Source organism: Leguminivora glycinivorella, chromosome 11 (assembly GCF_023078275.1).
Source record: "Leguminivora glycinivorella isolate SPB_JAAS2020 chromosome 11, LegGlyc_1.1, whole genome shotgun sequence".
Lineage (NCBI taxonomy): Eukaryota > Metazoa > Arthropoda > Insecta > Lepidoptera > Tortricidae > Leguminivora > Leguminivora glycinivorella.
The window spans coordinates 13,862,794-13,877,953 of record NC_062981.1 but is presented as its reverse complement, the minus strand read 5'-3'; the positions used below and the strand labels follow the sequence as shown (position 1 = coordinate 13,877,953).

Here is a 15,160-nt window from a genome sequence, read left to right as displayed (position 1 = left end):
TATAATAGAAAAGTGATATAAGGTCAGTGACTAATACACTCCTACATACCTTTAGTTACTTGTAATAAAATGTCACATCGAGTGAGGCGTCTCACTAATAAGTCCTAAGATATCTTCACCTTTAGACAGCACAAAGAGTCTAATCACTGTGCCATCCATCTAACCTTCATCGTCGATTAGTTCGCCGCAAGCGCCTCTTGCGCTATCTACGGAACAAACAAATTCAATTAGGATTAAGAAATTAAACTGCCCCTCAAAGGAACCGCTGAATTCCAAATGGGGTCGATGACGTGTATATCGTATTTCGCATAAAACTGCTTTCATTCCGCTACCGCTTTTTCGATAACATTTTTCACGTTCGCCAATAGATTATCGTTCCGATGCTTTTATGAACGGCATTTTATACTGTTACAACGGAATGTTTATTTGGGCACGTATGAAACACAGTTTTTTATTATGTGAAACGGCGGTAGACCGTTGTTTCATCCGCATTTCAGAGCTTCCGTGCGAGAACATGTGTGAAATAGTCTCTCAGAGTTTGGCCTTTGGCTTGGTCGTGCGTAACGGCCGCGTTAATTCGTGATACGACTAATTAATGTAGCAGTTTACAGGAATCCGGCCGGCGGCGCGTTATGTTATAGTTTCACACCGTTAAGAAGCGCGGAGTTCAAGTGGCGATAGCGATGGCGGCGCGTTGATGTCTAGTGTAGAGTGTTATGGCGGTGACTCATCTCCGAGTAGCAGATGCGCGCTTGCTCGGACCGTGTGAATTCATATGATTTATGCGTCTAACTTTTCGTTTATGGCGGTCATAGTAATATACTTGTAATTTAAAACACTATGTTTAAACCGGTTTATACTATAAACAACCGGGCGTACAACTTGACCATCGGTTTCTATTTTTTACTTCTGTTCACGGAAAATTTGTACAGATACCTAATGCAATCTTAATTTGAAATATAAGTTAATTATTTGCAAGGTGAAGTTACATCAGCTTTTAAATTAGCTACTTAAATTGGAGTAGGCACTCATAAAGATTACTCATTAGAATAAAAGAATATCTTTGATATGGGCTCGGAATATTTTAGCTGTAAAATCAAAATTTCTGACTTAATGCATATCACATAACTCCATACTAGCTAAAAAGTATTTTTACCCATAGTACCTACGTTATATTTATTTATGCTGACATCATGTTAAGACTTCTAGACACCTGTCTCATAAACTACATAGTCATCATCCGTCCATTTACAACATGTATCGGTATTCCGTCTCCAAATACAGAAACCCACTAAAGACCCATCCTACCGATCAATGTCGATTACACGTGCTTTCCATCTATTCGCGTTTAATTGCGACCAGTCGATATAAATACTAATTAAAAAGTAGGGATTGCACTACAGTCCGGCGGATCCGGTAATCCAGCCGGATAGATCATGAATCCGGACCGAACCAAGTACAGCATGCTGCAAAATTGTATGGAGACATTTTAAATGAATTTATAGATATCGCTTTGTAAATATAATTAAGCATACGCTAAAACAAACCAATAAAATACTATACGGTGGAAAAAGTTTTATATTAAGGTTTTGTTTTGTGATAATATATAACAAATTCTCTTCTAAAAGATGCAGATTTATAATTGTTTTTGTAGTGAGATAAGTTTTATTACATATTATCTGCCACTAAATTTTGGAAAACATGTCATGGAATTATCATTCACATCCTTGTCAGCTCCACCGACAAAAGCCAGGCTCATAAGAATTATAATGATCATATCCTTATCGAAAACTGGATCCGGCTAGATTCCAGTCAAAATCCGGCCGGATTTCCATCAATCCGAATGTCAATCCCTATCAGAAGGCCATTCTAAAAGGGGTTGGTTTTCCTCTCCGCTCTCGCGACCGGTCGGCGGAAACTGTCGCTTTCGTTCGAGAACCGGAGCGATGATTCCTCTTATCAAATTATGGGTTTGGCCTAGGGTTGGCATCATTAGGAACTTGTTGCAGATAAGTATAAGGTATGGCTTGTTAGTTGATTATTATATAATGAAGCATTGTTTAAGGGTTCTGTGTCTTGTTTCCTTCTTTGGGTATATGGAAATATAAAACCTTCCATGGCAAATAGATAAAATTACGGCTAAAATGATGGTGTAGTATAGTACCTAGAGCTGCAAGTACCTAGTAATTTTCGTAAGTCTTGACTGTCACAGAATCGTTTTGCCACAGGTAAAGCATTTCTTTTATTTTTAGGACAAGAAACAAAAATCTGATACGATGTGAAAGAAAATAATGTGAATGTCATAAAAATAGAATATCCAACACATATTTAATTTTGCATTAATTTTGTTCATTAATCACATTAAAGTGTAGGTAACTCAGTGTTTGCTTTATTAAGTACTAAGACCAAGGACTTTCTTGCTTTACGTCGTTTGAATTGAAAATTCAGCACAACCCTAGCAGTGGACAGTGAAAATGTGCCGACATGTTCTGACAAACCGATTTTTTTTAAAGAGAAGACAATGCAGTTTTGCCGCTTTCAATTTTGAACATTTCTTATAAAAACTATGTGTGGTATTTCGTTTCATGGAAAACTCATCAGCACACAACCCTAGCAGCCGGACAGTGAAAATGTTCCCACATTTTCTCGCGGACCGAATGATATAAATCAGGGTGATTGCGGGCTTGCGGACGCCGGCGGCCGCTAATGCGCCGCGCCGTTTCTCTGACGTTACGCGCCGGACGGGCCCGGGGATATCATCGAAGATGAATTTGATGGACGCTCGATAACTTGTGAAACTTTTCCTTACAAACATGTTGTGGTAATATCGCCTTATGTCATAAGTAGTCAATACATACCTAGTCAAGCACATATGAACAAAAGCTATACATAGGTAATAGTTCTATATCATTGTAAATACTAAACTATGTCAAATCTGAGCCCCTTGTGTACATTTCAACTTTACATTTATTTTACTAATGATTTAATTACATATACCTAAGTTTCGCTAGGCGAGCTTTATCCTTCGAGCAGGATCCCTTACTAAAGTAAAACTTACCGAAACGTTTCTTGAATAAATATTCTCTTGCGAGCAGAATCCCTTACAAAACGATAGCTTACCGAAGCGTTTACAGTACATAGTTTTTTGAACGAAATTTTCGCTTGAGGTAAATAATCAAAAAAGTGAGAAAAACGAGTAAATAATTCATAGAATAATTTCCAAGCTCACTCAACTAACCTCATAATTTAATAGCATGAAGTTAATATTACAGCAATAACAGTCATAATAAAACATTTAACTGCCTATTTATAACGTGAATGTGAGTTTTTTCTCGCATAGTTGGAATCACGCTGTTAATTAATTAAAAACCGATAAAGATCTTCATTCGTTACGTCGGTGCATCGATGTGATGGCTCGTGTTTTTTAAATGAAATGAAATGGAAGTTTGAGTCATACTTCCTTGTAATAACGTAAAGTTTTGTAGGACTAGTACCTACCCATGTATGTGGATAGAAATGTAATTGACAAATTAGCGATGAAATTGGATTAATTATTCAGATTCTTTATTCATTATTCCTGAATATTGTATGTTCCATACAAGTACAACATTTTAATAACATTTTTATGAATGATTTCATTCTAACTTTTTGTCGATTTAATTAAGAGAATGTACCTATCTTTCATTGATTTTAACGACTTTTTATAACGATTATTTGTGATAAACATATGATATTTATTCAATAATTTTATATAAACATATTACTAATGTAAGGTTCAATGTGTAAATTGTGTTTTACCTTATCTTGAATTATTTAATTTAATTTGTAACATTTATAAAGGTTAAACAAATAAATTTGACAAATGTCTCCAGACTAGTTTTACGGTTCAGCCCTATGGCTAGGGCCGCAAAGGCTATTCCAATCAGTTACAGTGCTCGTAATAACAGGACGGGACTCGAACCCATCACCGAGGGCACGACCGCCGCGGGCCGTGCCGGTTGGAGACTGAGTGTTGCCAGCACTGGACTGTTGTTTTGATCTAGTTTCAATAATGTCTTCCCTGTCTTGAAATTATTTAAACATGAGACTTTGACATATCCACCAAAATTCAGAGAAAATGGCACAGAAAACACTGTAATTAGGCTATTTAAATGAAACCCACATAAAATAAGTTTATTTTAAATGATTCAAAATTATCCTTCATAGGGCACCGGCGTAAAATTACCTACCATTCTTTTTGCGGATGACGCTTGAATTCACAATATCTTTAGTCTTGTTCATTAATGAGTTAAAATTAAAACCATGCACAGTTTGTTTCTTTCTTCCTTTCACATTTATTTCTTGTTTTGAAACGAATACAACACACATTGTAATGACCCTTGTAATTTTGCAAATGTCAACAGTTTCAAAACGTCTCGTCATATCGAAAGTGATGTCGTTAAACATAACCTCTTAAACTGATAATTAACCTGACTCATTATTGTACAACTGATAAAGCCCTTATGGTCGTCAGTTGAAGAAATTAAAGTCATTAATAAGCTTCCCAATCAAAACTTACGATGTCGCTCTTGACATTTGGTAAATTTGATTTTAATTGTATAATCCTTTAATGCTTCTTGATCAATGCGGTCGAAGTTTGGGCAAACAGGTCGAGGATACGACTCGACGGTCATTAACGGGAACTTTTACAGCGTTTTCGATGTAAAATTATAAGAAACACCTCATTTCATTGCTCACTCAGAGAATTACAAAACAGTGCAATGGTAGTTCTACATCCATCTACAATACAATACAAATCCACTTTATTGCACAACCTCAGAAATGTACATAGGAACACATTACAATAAATTTGACATTACAATAAATGTTATTACAATAATAATAATTTTATCTACATACTTATTGTTATCCGGGCACTGTGCAGAAAATCACATTATTAGGTACATTACATGAGACCTACCCTACCTTACTCGTGAGTATATCTATGTTCGAAATTGGCATAATATTAATATTAATATTCATATTCATATTTATTGATACTGTACATTTACATTACACGTCAGAAACATAAACATTCATTAAACTAAGTAATTCATATTACTCTAAGAATTAACTTATACAATTTATAAATGTGTTCTATATAATCTAATAATGTAGGCATTTCTCTCTTGAGTCAAATAAGATTCGAAAGTAACTAGGATACGTTTTATGTTCTGAGTAATTTTGTAACGGCATGTCTACAAAATTGTATGCGTCAACAGACAGATATGTTAACCATTGGGCAATAAAATCATGTTTATTTTATTTGCAAACTAAATCTCTACATTCCGTACAATATTTGTAGTATAAATGTACAGCTGACACGAAATATTTAGACTAGCTCCGCACAAGATCTGTGGCGGCACGGATGATCCACGCAGTGCGCATCGCCCATGGGCTCACGAAGTATTTGCACAGGCGTGCGCCCGCGCCGCCGCTGGCGACGATCTACGGGTTAACTTTAGTCTCGCTGACGAAACCAATTTCGTCGAATATAAACAATGATATTAAACCGTGTGATTGGGTGTCCAAATCGTTTTGAAGGTTTTTTCTATGCCAACTGTTTAATCTATCGCATCGCAAGCTATGTGACATACTGATATTAATTGGATTCAATTAAATCTACAGAGTTTATCAAGCAGATAATAATTTCAGTGTAGTACCACCAATAAAACGTTACGACAGCTATATGAGTCAGGAATATTACATTATTATGCTTGTTTTGTCATAAAAAAAATGTGATGGTAACAGATTACGGAGAAAAGGTCATGAATTAACGAACTGGCAATAAAATTTATATCACGATCATTAAAGTCATTCAGAGCAAAGATATTTTTATCATCACGCAGAAACGTCTGCGGAGGTTGCTGTTAATTTATTTCTACAATTTTTTTTTAATATTTTGAATTCCGAGACGTTACACAATATCGCATAACTAGTAGGAATTTTCGATGTCCACGTCGCAATCGATAAAGCATACTCGAACAACCTCAAATTGCTACAGAAGTTAACAATCTCGATCTCGATCAGATCGCAATATAACGACAATCTTGACTTCGAAATCAACTATTCAATTTATGCGGCAAACAACTTGCTAGCAAATATTCTGCTGCATAGTTTCGCATTTGGTTATCACAAAATATGCAATAAAACTTTCCTAGTTAGGTTATCACAAAATGTTTGCAAAATAGCAATTGAAAATCAAAATACCTAATTGATGTAACAACACATGATTTATAATAATAAACTTGTAAAAAATAAGTATTTTTAAATAAAAGCTCAAAAATGTTTGACAAAAAAGTTGACATAACTTTTTAATTTATTTAGGCACTGAGACTTATAAATTGACAATTATTTAAATTAACAACTTCCCTAGACGCCACAAATACGTCGTAATATGATGTTAATATTCTCTAAGTTTCCAATTTCTTGAAACGGCATTTATCACTCGCAGACGTAGACGCCTCGATATGCCTCGGACACCATGAATACGAAATGAACCGACACATCATTCAATGTTTTAACGCCGTAACATTAGACACTAAATATTTATGTAGGTACGATAGAACGAACCTTTTGCAGTAAATTTACATAGCACTTTACGACTAAATAACTGCCCTTCGACCGCAACAAAAATGTAGGTATTTATTGATTTATAATGTACTTCACGGTTTAGCCACGCCCACCCAATGCCAATCAATAGCCTGGTCAGATTAATAGGTACATAGTTATGTACATTTTCTAAAATTCAGAAGAAGAAGTAGAATATTTTATTTCCAAACACACATCAACATAAACATCAAATAATAAATAAAAAAATAAAATATGTGTAAGCTCGTCCGCTCCTTTCTGGTGACAACCGACCACATACACACACGCAACACGTTGCACGTCAATAATTGTAAACGCAACATATTAAATCTTAATTACTCCGGTCATCTGCATAAAATTCTCATTTTTTTTTTCTTTATCGAATACATTTATAAGTATAAATTTGCTAATAGTGTTGGAGATAATTGTATAAACATCCGCTGATAATAAAATCTAGTAAACGAGTTAAGAGGATACGGTAGCGAAAATGCTAAAATGGAAAGGAGCCCCCCTTTCAACTTGGGAATTTTAGTTAAATATACAAGTGTTATTAACTAGATTTATCGAAAAAAAAATGTCCATTAAGAATAACTCAGTCAAAAGATATTTCAAAAAAATCTTTAAAATCGAGGTTCCACTCTCGACTCTTTCCTCCTTCAAAACTTAATTAATCGGAACGAAATCTGAGAATCTGAATAACAATGAAATAATCTATGTCGGACCGTTTAACTTTTTTGGTTAATTGTTACCAATCTCGAGTATCACACCTTTTTTTGCGCCACAATGAAAAAGGCCGTTTTTGGAAATTTTTGATTGGCTCTAGAATCTTTAAAAAGCAGAATATCAAAAAAATCAAAACGGTCCGACACAGATAAAAATAATAACAATCTGTGTTGAAAAACTCATTGCTCTATCTTCAAAAACCAGGGAGGAAATAGTCGAGAGCGTTTGTATGGAGAATTGACCCGTACCGTATCGTCTTAAAGGTGAATGCAAATGACATCCGCACACCCGCCCGCGTTACGCCGGCTGGGTGCGCGTGCGCAATAACGCATTAAACGCTCCGCATTAAAATGTGCGCGTGGGCCGATCCGTCCACATTTCTATGATGAATCGGTCGCCGGCGCCGGCGAGTTACGAAAATTCGCTTCCATTTGCATAATGTACAACTCCGTACAGATATGATCCCGGTACACACATTCGAACTGTCGATGGCTCAGAGTTGCATTGTTGCTAGCCTTATTTATTGCCCATTTTGCCAACAACCGATACAGTGGTAAAGGAGTTCGTGGGCATGAACGTAGACTGCTCAAATTTGGCCAGATCCGCTTGGATATTATACTTAATTTATGGTTTTGTCATAAATTATAAGTAGATATCTGAATAGGTAGGGCCAATAAAGTACATTAAGTGCCAGAGTCATTCAGGGATTTGGTATATCAAGAATATTAACTGTGGATGAATATAAAGTATACACTATAAGGGCCGGTTGCATCAAACTGTCTGTCACCGTTAAAGCGTTCGTCAAATTTTATTGTATGGAACTCCATAGTCGTCTGCTGCGTGACGATGATGTTTCTGTCAAATGTGGCTGATACAAGTGGCCCTAAATATGAAATTGGTATTTAAATAATCCTTTAATCAGTAAATATAATAGTTATTTGTTATACAAGGGGGCAATATTGTATTTTAACGCCGAGTGTGGAATTGAAAAACGAGCAAGTGAAAGGATTCTATAGTTGAACCACGAGCGAAGCGAGTGGTGCGAGAATAGAATCCTGAACTTGCGAGTTTTTTAACACACGAGAAGTAAAATACATTTGCACCCGAGTGCAACACAAAACTTTTCCCCTCACTATAGCGAGGAAACTACAACGCAAAAAATGCGTTTATCACTGCTTCCAGTAGTTCCACAGGTGGTAAATCATCTTTATTACTAGATTCACCTGCTGTTATCAATTTTAAAGCAGTTAATTTGACTTTATTCAAGGTCAAATTACTTTACCCACTAGCGGATAAAATGCGTTTTTACCCGCTGGTATTAAAGGACAAAACACGTGTTTCCGAGCTAATGAGGGGAAAAGTATATTTACCAACAACCCAACATTTGAACTCATTTTTTTGTTATTGAAAGCTACCTAATCAGTAATCACATTAACTAGATTGGTCACTTATTAAATTAAAGCGTGACCTCACACTGGCAGACGGTCAGATGTTGAGCAAGCGCGAGTATTAGCGTGTCGTGTCGGTAACGAACGCGGGTGATTGATGGATGCGTGGGCGGCGCTGAAAACTACGCTAAATTACCTATTGTGATTGAATAATATTAGCTTCGATAAAAACAAATGCTAAACATGCCACTTTCAGATGGTATGCAGAATTGCAGATCCTTCAACTAAATAGAAACTAGCTTTTGCCCGCGGCTTCGCTTGCCTTGAATTTGAATATTGCGTAATTCTCCATACAAACCCCGTTTTAGGGAAGTGGGGGGTTAGAAAGAGACAAAAAGTAGTCTATGTCACTCTCCATCCCTTCAACTATCTCCACTTACAAAATAACAACAATTCGTCGCTCCGTTTTGCCGTGAAAGACGGACATACAAACAGACACACACACTTTCCCATTTATAATATTAGTATGGAAATATGGATGATAACATCGTTTAAATCTAAATCCACACTAAAAACTACCTTACTGCATACTTTATAGTAAGTAAGTCTATGCTACAAATAAAGTTAAGTATATAATTGACGAAAGGTAATTGTTATCTCTAAAACAAACATATCGAATCCAAAACACCGATTTGTCTATTTCGTCTACCTGAACCATCGAGTTTCTAATGTTCCTATTATTATAAAGCTATGCTTGAATCGGTTAATCCATGGAAAAATAAATCAAATTACGGTAAACAACCACTCTTTTGTCAAATTGTGTGTTTGATAAAAAAATCTCTATTCCCGATAAATGATTTCACTCTACTGCACCTGCATTTGCAACAGTTATGTTACTGGTTGTTTTATAAATGTAGGCCGGTGTGGAAGCACCATTAAAGTAACTTTCAAGCAATCCCAGCATAAATTCCTAAGTAACTTTTGATGAGCCCTATTTGCATTTAAAACTTAATTATCGCACTAAAAACTTACAGCAAGACCCTCCACTCAACATTTGATTAAATCTATCCATTAATGGTTTAATTGCAAGATTTCATTTATCAGTATTTTACAGTACGGCATTCCGACTGTTGGAGTGTTGTATTTGCTTAACCGAGCCATCGAAAATTGTTTTAGTTCCGATTAATTGATTGACGATTTGTCGGTGGACGAAGATTGCAATTATAAGTGTTTATAAAATGAGTTGTTCATGTCAAATCAATTTTAAAATGAAATAAAACTATGAAAACGGATTATATGGGTGTGACCCGCTGACCATCGCGAACGCTGTAAAGAGCTCGAAACGTCGGGATGTATAATAAATTCATTATACGCGATATAACCCGTTCACGGTTTTATTTCATGACTAACTATCGCGCTAACTGAAGACAATATTAATTTTTAAAATGTTAAATTTATAAAATCCAATTAATATCTCATTATTTTATTCGCTTGAATGTACCTAATTAGAAAAATCGTACTTGACATCGCTCATTCAAAGCATCAATTCAGCAGTCTCAGAATATGAACGCAAATCGTGAACTCACGAAATCGAGCGTCACAAACATCCGATATATAAGATTTACATTCGATCCGATCCGCTATGCAACTTAATGCACTACAGTTTAAAAGACGTCTAGTCGTGGAACGTAAATTTAATGGCGGATCGTCGCACGCGCACCGCACGCGCCGCTAATGATCGGGCCATTCTGCAATATTCCGGTTGGATTGCAATATTTTATTTATTTCGCGACCTACATACTGTTTTTATATAACAAATTCACTTTAGTATTATTGTACGAGTTTGATCCGGGGTAATACGACAGTTGGGGCTTTTGATGTTCTGATGCTTCTTATGTAAACTAACATCAACAAGGTACTTAAAGTACCCTATACCATGAAGTAAAAGCCGGTCGCTTAAAGGATATTGTATAAGTCTACCATATACCAACTTTAAGTCAGGGAAGCTGGATACAGGAGGACTAAAATGTCAATGACAATACAAAATTGTCATCTTACGATTTGACCAAATTTCTCCATAATATTTTTAAAAGAATTTCAGGTTCAAGTCGGCACGGTATCCTATTTCAGGACATAGGTACCTGATTTTTTTCATGGTATTTTGGGCTAGTATCAGTATATTTAGAGGGTATGGGTTACATATACATATATTTAATAACACCAATACAACTGCTTATAATTTGCAGAATAGTCACTAACTTGGTATATTTATGTAAATTTGTAAGTAAGTATACTCGTATTATGTAGTTTTATTTTTGTTAACGTTTGTATGATATGATATGTATGTAACCATTTAGGTTTATTAAGTAGATATTCAATTTCTCGTCTTGTTATATTTCTTGCACCTATTAGCTCTTATTGATCTCTGTTTGGCCCAAAGGTTAGCTGGTAGAGAATGCCTTTTGGTATTAAGTTCGCCTTTTGTACATTTTTTTTACTGTGCAATAAAGTTTAAATAAATAAATAAATAAATAAATATACCTAATGACGTTTCAATACTGCACGTGTTCGAAGATTCCTCAAATGATGTTTAATAAACCATCAAGCATGTTTGATCTACAACCACAAAAGCTGATTGAACAAGAAATGAATCCATTTAGTATATCATATCAATCAATACTTAACAAGGACTTATTGAAAGTAAAAGTTTATTCGACCTTAGAATAAATTAATTGATTTAATCATTAGTGCTCTAAATGATGCTAAGTGTTTGTTACAACGATAACCTTGTTTGCAGTATGGATTTTATTATTGTCTTTGAAATGTAAATTAATTGTAATATTCAATTACATACTTTTGCAAAGTTTCATTTAAAAAAACGCGTCCTCTGCTTCGAGATGCCACAATATAAAAGTAAGATTCTCCAATCTGTGCATCATCGTTAATGTATACGATCTATAACAATGTGAAACAAAATTCTAAAACACAAATATCAAATTTAAATAGAGCGACAAATAATACAAATGGCTCAAAACCAATCTTTAGGTAGCATTAAATTATCTACGCAGATAATTAAATTTAACTATCAATTCATTCGGTTCGGTGACCTCAGAGCAATAAATCACGGGTCTCATCTCGCCGCGAGCTCGGCTCCCAACTTCATCTACGGTTGCCAGATATATCGGAACACCTGAGGTACTCAAAATATCTGAACACTTGGCAGTAGAGGTGAAATCAGATTTTTTGAGCGTCATGACCGTTCCGATATTTGAATTAAACACATTGTACGCTTTTGGACCTACTGTGATGAGATGTACAAATGACTATCATTAGCTTTTTGTGATACTTAGTTGATCTTGTTTCTACGAAACGAAGTCAGATAGTAAATCAATGAGATTAACAATGCGCATTGCTTTTTAGATAGGACTCATCTATTTGAATTAGTCACTTAATTCTAAAAGAGTAAGGGACAGCTCTTTTCAAATCAAAACTATACTTACTCATAAGCTTGAGATTAATTCTGAAACACATATAGGTAGACATAATGTTAGATCATGTCATGTGTGCACTTTAGTTTTTATGTTCCAATATTTTTACCTATTTAAACAACAACACTACGGGAATACATACTGACCTATTATAACTTTCCTTGACTTAAGGCCCTGACGTGGCACTTAGTCCTATTAGTAAACTTTATGCCCTCTGAATACTAAGTTGACGGTTTTCAAACCAGCTCTGGACGCAGACTGCACAAAACCACTATTAGCAACAATGTTAACAGTGAGATAAGTTTATCATCTTCGAAAGCAACAGAACTCTGGGCAATTTTATATATTGTAAGGTAATTTAAAACCGCTAACAAACTAGAATGTAAGTCCATCTCTAGTTGCCGGAGGCTAAATGCTCAATTACTGCCCCATCATTCACAAAACCTTTAAGTTTCAACTGGTATAACTTGATCTCGCAATTGATAATAACTGTAGGTAATCAAGGGTCATATTTATACTGGCTTGTTTGAGGTGAAATGTATCTGGATGAAAAACGCCGTGCGCTTCTTCAGTGCGTGGAATGTTTATATGTAACACTATTTGTTTGAGTTCTACAGACACAACGGATTGCTTTATTAGCAGAGGTTTTACCTACATACTGGTATTATGATGACCATTCTTTGTATTGTGGTATGGTGTGTAACTGTGTACTGCACAACTTTACAATCTACAGAGTTTGTTGAGTATCATAACTTCTGATACAAAACATACTATAATATTCTACTGGAATAAAATGAACGGTGAAAGAACTCCACACCATTCTTCAGCAGAATTAAGATTTTTTTTATCAAATCCAAATTGCATATTGCATGGTCAATGATTTTTCTGTCTCAATGTAAAACATGAACAAAAATCTAGTGTAATTCAAATTGGTATCTGGCAAAAGGTAAATGTAAAGCTAAACTCGTAACTGATTTTAGTCAATTTGGTAATCCTAACATCACCCATAAAACTAGACGGTTGACTAAAGTTTCTTGTTGATGTAGTGGCATCAGTTTCAACGTTCGAACAAAGATTTATTACAAGAAAGCGCCTGCAACAATCTTTAGAAGCGCTAAACTTAGACCATAGACATAATAGACTTATGTTCTTACTTAAAGTTCCAGCTTTGAATACCTGCTTGCCTAGACGAAGTGACAATCATCGATGCTACGTGACCAACGAAACGCAGTCTGGCTCTGTCGCGCTGTTACAGAAGAGGGATAAAGAGAGTTAGCTACGATATGCTTACAAATCGTAAGGTATTGTCAATGGCTAGGAACCCAGGTTTATCTGGGTCGCTGCACAAATGCGTCTGCTATTGATACCGGTCGTAGAGCGCATTATTTTATACTTTAGACGCACCTCATAATTTCTAATCCGCAGTTCATAAAGTCACATCGGCACGACCAGTTCTTGCCTGTGCTTTGTAACCTAACACTTATTACCAGGCAGGACTGATTGGTATCGCCTCAAAATAGCGGCTGTCGTGTACAGCAGGGGCTTAAATCTTCACGTTTGTAGGCGTCTTAAACTTGATAGCTAGGCATTCCTTTGCAAAATATTCTCTTGCATATTTTACTGACAAACATAGTTAGGTATCTGAATTACAGTAAAAACTATATTGAATCACTTAAAAGGTGACTAAGCGTTAAATACACCGGTAGTAATGACAAAAAAGTTTTTTAGCAGAATTCCCCTAGTCCGTATTTTAAAAGCCTGACGGCTACATAGATTTTTTATCTTATTTTCTTCAGAAACAAAGTAACAGCACGCCGTATATGACTCACAAGTTTTTCCTCTCAACAAGATACTCCCTCGCCTTGACATTTAACACGGAGTCTTTATAACGTATATTTATCTCGTTGCAATTTGGGCATCTACGAATACGGCTGCTTTAAAAAGTATTCATCCCAAATGCGTCGTTGAATAATTGTAGAGGCCGACATTGTACGAAAGTTGCATTTTGAATATTGTTCACCATCGTATCAACTGTTATTTTACCTTATTGCATAGACTGAAGGTCTAGAAATGATCAGTTTAAAGTTTTGTTCTTAGTATAAGAAATGATGGAGATGCAATGCGTGGGTATCGCCGGTGTTTTGGATGATGAACAACATCTCAATTTATTGTGTAGGGGTGCCACTAGATTTTATTGTTATGAACTCTCCGAAGTATGTCTCATAGAGCATAGCTAACTACGATGTTCTGTGTATCTTCTTTTTTCACATAGAGGTATTAAGACAAATAATTTTGATAATTAGTAATAAATAAATCAGCTTTATACTGATTTAAACTTTCACGATTTTACATACCTATTCGGAGAAGACTGGCTTGAAATGACATCAACACCCCCGAGACCACGGGGACAACGCCGTCCCTGAAACGTTGGAGGTCATTTTAATAGGAGTCATACGCGATTAAGCCCCGATTTAAAAATAATTAAAGCTTTATGTCTTGATAACTAGCAAGTGAACAAGAAAGCAACCTTACATTTGATTTATTAACTTACGACAAATCGGCAAAAGAAGGAAAAGAATGCTGTCATACATTGGCAACCCTAATAAAAACATACAAAGCTTACAATCTCTTAATAATACACTATAATTAAGTAATCGAGCCAGCCCTGGCACTCAGGCGGCTATCTCCGAAATTTCACGAACAATATTTCAACTAGACAGAATTTTTCTTACCAATGGTTGATTTATGAATGCATTCAATACGATGTCTTCATTGAGTGGCTCGGGGCAGGTCGTGAGTGGGAGTGTCTCAAATGACCCGAAAATATATTCAAAGAAGAACCAAGGTGCTTCCGATGAAGCAATAAATCAAATTCTTTGTGCACAAGCGCTTTAATACGGTCCTTTGTACGCTTACCCATCCATCATTCGC

The 15,160-nt window shown here is 35.6% G+C and overlaps 1 protein-coding gene across 1 annotated transcript in view; it reads left to right on the top strand.

Moving 5' to 3' along the window:
• The window catches only part of LOC125231424 (transcription factor hamlet-like), a 126,553-nt gene that overhangs the window by 67,554 nt on the left and 43,839 nt on the right, over positions 1-15,160 (top strand). The window lies entirely within an intron of this gene.